A 9330-nucleotide genomic window follows, 5' to 3' on the forward strand; every position below is an offset into this window, starting at 1 on the left:
TTTACTCTTGACGTGCGGTGCAGTGCTAGGATTCAAAAATTGTTTAAACATATTAAAAGAGGAATACTCGGGTCGAAATCTACATAAGTCTTCGGTACTATCGCAGTACTGCCGGATAAAGCCGAAAAGTCGGTCAGTACTGGCTGTTTAGAGGTACTTTACTCTTGACATGCGGTGCAGCGCTGGTATTAAAAAATTGTTTAAACATATTAAAATGGCCGGTGGTGTCACTAAAACTTATCAGAAACTATAGAACTCTTCGAGTACTAAAAAACGGCGCAAAAAAAATTTATTTTTTGAAACTTGAGGTGCTAGCTCTTTTTTTTAATTTATTTAAAAATATTTACTGACCGGAACTCTTGTTTTAATCTATCAGGAACTCTAGTACTCTTCGAGTACTGTAAGATTCCGTAAAAAAAATCGACTTTCACGAATCTTGCGGTGCCATGCCAAGTTATCACCGCATGATTTTATTTTTTAAAATTTTTGCCTAAATCAACGATACTATTAATAAAACCTATCAGGAACTGTAGAACTATTCGGGGTGTAAGCAGTACTGTTATTAAAATTTCCGATTTTTGAAGTTTAGGTGCTAACTTCACAGAGACCGCGCTATCAGCCTTTTTGGATTTTCAAAAAATGGGATTATTGTGATTGGCTGTCTGTTCTACTTTTGGGTTATTTCGCATCTATGGAAATAACTCACTTTTCTTGTTTCCATTATGGTTAAGGGGATCTTAAAGTTGTCTGTATTACCGATTAAGACCCGTTTCTACCACCTTTGCCTTAATCTCTAGTTTATCCAAACTTTCGTTAAAACTAAACCTAGATTTGGCGCTGATTGGTTTCTACCACCGTTACAATGCAAACGTTTAGCTAAACTTATAACCTATGTATCATAACTTAAAGAAATTACTAAATCTCAGTCGTTGATTGATCCAATATTGGTTCTAACAGTATTGTACGGCAATGAGCAGAATCGTGTTATGTGAATACTCGTGTAAGGAACATAACGTTACAAATTAAATTAAAAATGAACGTAGAAGACATAATAAGTAATAAACAACGTAAATGTGCTGCGAATTTTCGGAGGCCGAGAAAATTATTTTAATGGATTTAGCAACTCTTATAAAGATGTTGATAGAAAATAAAAGATCTGATATGATAACCTGTAAAGAGAAGGACAAATATTGGAAAGTAATAGAATAAAAGTTTAATAGTACGTCTTCTACTGAATTTCGAAATTCATCAATTGCTCCATAGGAGATACTGCTTTATTTCTTAAAAAAGAATTATTTGTATTAATTTTAAATTTTAAATTTATATTTGTAATTGTAAATATTCGTAAAATTTCAGAAAAAAATGTATTTATAAATTTTTATTTATTATTTATTATTGTTATTATCTTTATTTTTATTTTTATTTATTATTTTTTATTTATAAATTTATTTTATAATTTTTTCATTTACTTGTCAGTCCCGAATTCTAATACATTTCTAATATTTTCTAAAATTTCTAACACTGCTTTACTAAATCGAAATCGCATTTTAAACTCTATATCGTTCCTCAAAATAATTAATACGTTGTTTAAATCTTCTTTTTCTTCTATTAAATTGTTCAATAATAATATCCTCGTCATCGGAAGATGACGAGGTTATATGCCATGTTTGATGTAATCTAGTAATATTTCTTAACCGCAGTTCAACTGTCTCTAAACGGCCAAAATTGGCTGTTCAATTTAAACTCAGTTCATATACGTTTAAACTAAAGAAAAAAGTTGATAGAAACCAATATTTTGCTAAACTTTGGTTAATCAAATGTCACTAGGGATTAACTCTTTAAACTGCGTTGGTAGAAACGGGCCTAAATGATATAATTTTTATATAATAATTACGTTTTTCCTCCTTTACAGATTCGAAAATCCTTTTTTATAAAGTATATGCGTTAATACATGTCTGTGAGCTGGAATTTATACCGTGAACGACAAAAAAAAATTCAAAACTGATGTCTATTTTACCATTTTCTTAGTCTAATATAGCGCTCTAGACACGGGCGTATGGAATTTTTTTTGGAGAGGAGTTTTCTATGAACTCAGAGATGTACCATGCGTCAACAGGAATAGAATAAAAAAACAGAAGGTAGTTTTGTTATTGTACTGAAACGTCACTGCACCAATTTTTGTTGAAACATTTACAATTTTTAATGTTAATGAATTCCATTTGGATATTTTACAGCTTTTAATGTTTCCTCGTATCTCATTTTGAAGAGAAAAAATATTACGTTTTGTTCAACATGTAACTTTTATTTATTTCTTTAAAGGCATTTTTTAAAAAGAAGGGCAACAGTTACTAGAAGTAAAATGCTTAATTTTTTAATATTGTTATTATATGTATGCTCGAACTAACAAAAGTATTAAAAATTACTTATAACGGTCTTATAATGAAAAGAAACAAATATTTTATGTAACAGCAAAAAACTCACATAAAGTCAGAAGTAAATGTATGTTTTTTACAATTAGAAATGAAAGAGAGGCATTCGATATAATACATTACTAATTGGCTAAGTCAAAATAAAATATTCTCATTAGTAACACAGTGAAAAATTATTAGCCATCAACCGATGTGAGTAGATGTGTGCTATCGGGATGTGCGGTAACGGGATACTTTCAAAATAAAATAATTAGTAAAAAATTTCGGGGGTCAGGGTTTGACCTTCCCCCCTTTCCCCGGATACATCCATGATACCGGAATTATCACGGCGTGACAACATTTGTTTTATGTAAAAGCTATGCAGTTTTACCTACGGAATAGTAGTCTATGCAGATTAATAGTTTTCACGAAAAAACAACGTAGAGTTCTTAGAATTTGACTTATTTTAGACATATAATTAAAACGTTATTTTATACAGAATAAAGAAGATTACGATTTAATCTTTGGGATTACAATTTATTCGTTGGCACCTTTATCGGCCTCTCAGTAGCCTTAAATGTATTGTTTATTTTTATTTTTAAAATGTTATTGTTATACGAAAATTTATGTGTATGCATGCGTGAGATATTGATGTAGTATGTAATGATGTATCAGTGACACGTAAATCATAAGTCCTACTTACACTATGACTAATCGTTTTTAGGATCGCCTTAAAGGAATCCTTAAGTTGTATGTACGAGTATAACCGACTGTTGTTATTGTACAATATTGCAGTTATATTCTGTATTTGTTGGGCTGAGAACCACAAAAAATTTCGAAATTTTCTTTACCATTCTCCAATGTAGTGCTCCAGAGCTGTCACATCATGACAACATTTGCTTCATATAAAAGTCGTGCAATCTGTACTTACGAAATAATAGTCTTTACATTCTTAGTTTGCACAAAGAAACAATGTAAAGTTCTTAAAACTGAACTTAAGTAAACCTACCTTTCTCTGACACGCCGAATTTAATGAAACTTTGTACATTGTAGAGTAGACGAAAATAATATACACGTATTTTTTTATATCGGCAATAGTGCAAGTTTAAGGATTCAAACTACTCTTATAGTGATAAACTCGAATACTTAATTTTTTGCATTTTAGCTCACTCTATTACAATTACTTCTGAATTTTAAAGATGATAAGAGGCTTTCATGTTTCCTGAAAGCAAATCCAGTGTAAAAAATGTAGAATTTAAAACGGCAGACACAATATGGCGACCTGTTAAAGAGAAACAATTTTATCTCGCTCTTTGCCGAACCTAGGAATAACTGATGAAGAGGTGGCAAGAGTCTATCTTCGTTTCGTTTTTTTACTTTTATTTCTTACTAGCTTATCCGTCGCGCGTTGCTGCGATCTCAGAAGAAAAAAAATTCAAATAAACTCGTTACGATAAAATTTAATTTATTATGATTAAATTTCACCACGCGGTGAAATTCTTACGGCCGTATATATATTATATATAGGTATATATAAAAATCCATTCATGATTTTTGTAAAAATGTTTTAATAAGCACAATTAGCTTCTTATTTACCACGCCGCCGCCGCTATAGTTGGACGGCGCCGCAGCTGTGATTGGACGGCGGCGCAGATCTATGGCTAGAAACCTGGCCCGGCTTACAATGAACAACTTCCCAAAGTTTCATGGTGATCGGATCAATGGTGTAGCAATGCATAAGGTAACAGACATACATACAGACAGACATACACACATACATTCATTTATATATATATAGATTATATTTTTTTGTTTTTATAATTTTTTTTATATTTTTACAATTTTTTGAGGGGACAATCGCTCAAAGCACGAGTGCATGAGAGCACCATTCGGCGATGAAAAAAATTGCTGTTCAAGAATTGCTGCAGATCGCAATTTTTAAACAATAATTTTTATTTCCCAACAGTAATTTTTATTTCCCCACTGTGCGCCGATATTTGAGAATGAGTTGATAAGCAAAGTGGATATTAGTGAAGTAGTAAAGCAATCTTCTAAGGTTTTATAATTAATATTTGCCTGGTTATCCCCCATTTTCTTCGGTTTAGAATATTCATATTATATAGTCCTTTAGTTTTTGAGCGAATTTCTAAATACCGTTTTTGCGCTATAATTGAAAATGTACTATCGCTCTTTGTCTGGCACAGGGAACTCCTTGTCTAGCACATGTTGAAAGTATTAACTTGAAATGCAATTATCTTTTAAACCCGCATTATTGCCAATATAAAAAAAAATGCGTGTCTATTATTTTCGTCTGCTCTACAAATGTACCAAGTTTCGTTAAATTCGGCGAATCATGGAAAGATAGGTTCACTTGTTAAATGTCTAATTAAAACGTTATTGTTATAAGAAAATTTATGTGTATATGTGTTTGAGATATTAATGTAGTAGTATGTAGTCATGTATCAATGACACATAAATCGTCTGTGTGTAAGTTCTATTTACAATATGACTAATCGTTTTTAGGATCCCCTTACCATTCAAGTTTTGTATGAGCAAAAGAAACTCTATATTAACAAATTTAATATTTCTTCTGATTAATTGTAATACGTTAGGATGTTACGGTTATTTTTAAGTTAGGGTTTTTCGGTCAAAATAAAAAAGTTCCGAGATGTAAAAATTATATATCATATTAAGGGGATGCTAAACCGATTATCGAACTCAATCAAGGTCGATAGTACAGACTTTTTAAATTCCAAATTCGTTAATAGTGGTGACATCTTTGATTCAGTTTTTACATTATATTATGTAATATATATCATTCTGTCTTGCTCAAACGCATACATCTATTCTTATTTAACATATGCCAGCAACATCTATCGCAAGACCGCGCAACTACTGCCACACGGAATTTCGGCTCTATTGATAGTCCCAGTCTTCGCAAAGCACCTATATACACGTATTTTCTATTCGGTGACGATACTTCTTTTCTAGACTTTCAATTTTAGTTCTACAAACTCGGTATCGTTCATTTCAATAATGTGACCTCAGCTGCACGCTTATTTTCAAGATATGAACTCTAAAACTCTTACCATATATCAAGCAAATATATATCTGAGGTGACAGCTGTACTAGCTAAAAGTAAGTGAATTTTTAACGAATTTAAAGTTTTTTTTATTTTCTCATGAAATCCAGTGCAACTGAGGTCCTGTTTGTGCGTACTTCAATTTATGTAATAATACTTTTGCAATCCGTACATCCAATACGGAAATTTTTCACTGAATGGAAATGTGGGTAAAACAGGAGGTTTTAGCATCGTTTTAAGGGGATGCTAAACCGATTACCCAACTCAATCAAGGTCGATAGTACAGACTCTTTTAATTCCAAATTCGATAATAGTGATGACATCTTTGATTTAGTTTTTACATTATATTATATAATATATATCATTCTGTCTTACTCAAACGCATACGTCCGTTCTTATCTAACATATGCCACTACCATCTATCGCAAGACCGCGCAACTACTGCTACGCGGAATTTCGGCTCTGTTGACAGTCCCAGTTTTCGCAAAGCACTTGTATACACGTATTTTCTATTCGGTGGAAATATTTCTTTTCTAGACTTTCAATCTTAGTTCTACAAACTCGGTATCGTTCGTTTCAATAATGTGACCTCAGCTGCACGCTTATTTTCAAGATGTGGACTCTAAAACTCTTATATCAAGCAAATATATATCTGAGGTGACAGCTGTACGAGCCAAAAGTAAGTGAATTTTTAACGAATCTTAAACTTTTTTTCGATTTTCTCAGGAAATCCAGTGCAGCTGAGGTCCTGTTTGTGCGTACTTTAATTTAAACAAAAATACTTTTGCAATCCGTACATCCAATACAGAGATTTTTCACTGAATGGAAATGTGGTAAAACAGGAGGCTTTAGCATCGCCTTAAACGGTTACTCAAGTATATTCGAATGGTATATTCCCAGACAGCACAAAATACTAAAAGATAACGAAAAGAGGTCTTTTTTAAGTCGTCTTTGCGACAAAGCGAAAAGGTATCTAAAAGATGACGAAAAGACATTGTTTTTAGATTGTCTTTTCAGCAAGATCAAAAGATATCTATAAGACATCTTTTAGCTTTTTCGAAAAGACAACTTAAAAAAGACATCTTTTCGTCATCTTTCTATGGTTGTCATTTTCGCAAAGCAAAAGGTCGACTAAAAGATATCTTTTCGTATTACCGAAAAGACAACATGAAAAAGATATTTTTCCGTTATTTTGGTACTTTTTATAACTCATTCGCGAGCAGTACGCGAGATCGTCACCAGATGGACGTGATGGAGTTCAGTCTCTCGCGTTTGAAAATCATACAGGACAGAATAAAAGGTGCAGCGTAATGAAAAATTTTATTCGTGTTCTAATGAACACCAATAAAATATCTTTTTATAATCGAGTCCCCAAAGGGGACTATGACGAAAGATAATGACTTGCACATAGGACACGGCAAACATTGCAGGAAACGTATATTGTCGGTCATGCAATTTTATTTCATTTTGTGTAAAAATTAATTTAGGAATTCATTGTATTAAACGTTATATATATCAAAATATAAAAACTAAAAGAAGTATTAAAGATGACTAAAAGATATCCAAAGAAGTCATCTTTTAGTTATCATATGGATAAGACTATAAGATGACTAGCAGTGCGACATCTGTCGTCTTTTAGCCATCTTTTCGTCGACTATATTCTTTCACTAAAAGATATCTTTATAACAATTTAGTTGTCTTTTAGTCATCTTTTAGACGACTTTGTGCTCTCTGGGTTGTTTATCTTGGAGAGGTATCAGGATCATGGGAAAATTCGCCTTTGAAATTCTTAAATTTAGATATAAAAAAGTTATATAAAATTTTTTCAACAAATTAGTCTATTTAAAGCCCATTCTACAATTGCGTAAGCGTAGTTGTAAGTGGTTATAGTTGTAAGAATTAACCAATCATAATCAAACATGAGGAAAATATTTGACTGTGATTAGTCAATTCTTACAACTACAACCACTTACAACTACGCTTACGCAATTGTAGATTGGGCTTAACTCATGATATTACTGCGGTAATTTAGTTAAAGTTTCAAGACCGAAAAATCATTTCGGCGCGCAATTTAAGGGACTACATATATAGGGTGTCTGGAATTTAAATGTCAAAACTTCGGGAGAGTGTAGGGGATCGATGAACTAAGAAAAAAAGTCTCGAAAAATGCTCGTTTTTACTTCGTTTTAGAGAAAATCGCAAAAAAGACAAAACGTAGTTGCTTCGTTCTTGTACTGTCTCTAAAATATTATCGTCGCTAAAATCGTGCACGAAAACAATAATAATTTTTTCAGTTAAAATCTTTTTTTGTTTGTTTTTGTCTAGTACTTTTTTCACCCGACAGATTAAATGCAGCCAGATATACAGATTTTTGGAGACTGACTTCTTTGATTTTTTTAGAAGACATCCACCTGCAGCAACGGATTAAAATGTGGTTTCATAGGTGTCCAGCTCATTATAGCAGAACTATTCGAGTAGTAATAGTAGGCCGGTTCTAACCCCGGTCCTCTGAGGGGAATGCGGGGCGCGGGGGGTACTTGAGGGCGCGTGGGGTACTTGATGGACGCGGGGAAGGTCCCGGCGTTATCGGTGTTTAAGTAAACACGGAATGTAATAAAATGGGAACAAAAAATTTTTCGTTCACATCACTGGATGTACCTTCTCTACTCAGCTCTTTACTGGATGTATTTTTTTTAAACAGCAACCGGCGCTTCTCTTACTGCGTCGCGAATCACGTACGTATATATATGTACACATGTATGTATGTAAGAACGTATATATGAGCGTATGAACATATTTGTATGTATGTATGAACGTGTATGTATGAACGTGTATGTATGAACGTGTATGTATGACCGTGTATGTATGAACGTGTATGTATGAACGTGTAAGTATGAACATGTAAGTATGAACGTGTATGTATGAACGTGTAGGTATGAATGTGTATGTATGAATGTGTATGTATGAACGTGTATGTATGTACGTTAGAGATGACATCACAATATACGTATTGTGGGAAAGATATAACGAAGAACATAATAATTTTATCTGTTATACTTACATCATCAACATTTTATATCTCACTTCTTCGCGGCATTAAATATCTAGCGAACAGCGTTCAACCGATATTATACGGCTGTCGAACTGCCGACGAACGATTAGCGAAAATGTATGGGACCAATCGGTAAAGTATCCTTTGAAAAAGTGTGAGAAAGTGTTCAGAGCACAAAACGCTAGTCTGTAAACGGAATATTTGTACCGCATCTCCAAATCTAGCGAGGATCGCAGATTTTACATGACTGACGGATCGATTGAATATTTATAACTCTTTTTTTTGTTAAGAAGAACTGACTTGTCAAGTGAAAGATCTATCGTTGAAGCGTTCTACGAGCACGAGTTCCATTGCGCTACTCATCCGGACGTGTATCTCCGGACGTGGAGAAAGTACTGCGCAGGAAAGGAAACAGGGTGTACGTCAAGTCGTTGGGATTCGATGGATCGCCCAATTTGTAAATACATAAAAACAATGTTATTTGATATATTGGGTATGGGAATAAGTTTCCGCCCTTTTTGAAAAGAAAAAGATGTGTTTATTTAAAAACAAATCTATATAAGTGAGTTTATTCAAAGTATGCTCCTTCGGAAGCGACAACTTTCTCCCACTTTTCCGGTAATAAATGGATTCCTTGAATGAAAAAATCTGGTTCTTTTGAAGCGATCCATTCATCAAGCCATTTTTTGATATCTTCATAAGAATTGAATCGTTATCCAGAAAGGGCCGACAGCATGGACCGGAACAAATGGAAATCTGAAGGAGCAATGTTCGGTGAATACGGCGGG

Source organism: Trachymyrmex cornetzi, unplaced genomic scaffold (genome assembly GCF_001594075.2).
Source record: "Trachymyrmex cornetzi isolate Tcor2-1 unplaced genomic scaffold, Tcor1.1 scaffold359, whole genome shotgun sequence".
NCBI lineage: Eukaryota > Metazoa > Arthropoda > Insecta > Hymenoptera > Formicidae > Trachymyrmex > Trachymyrmex cornetzi.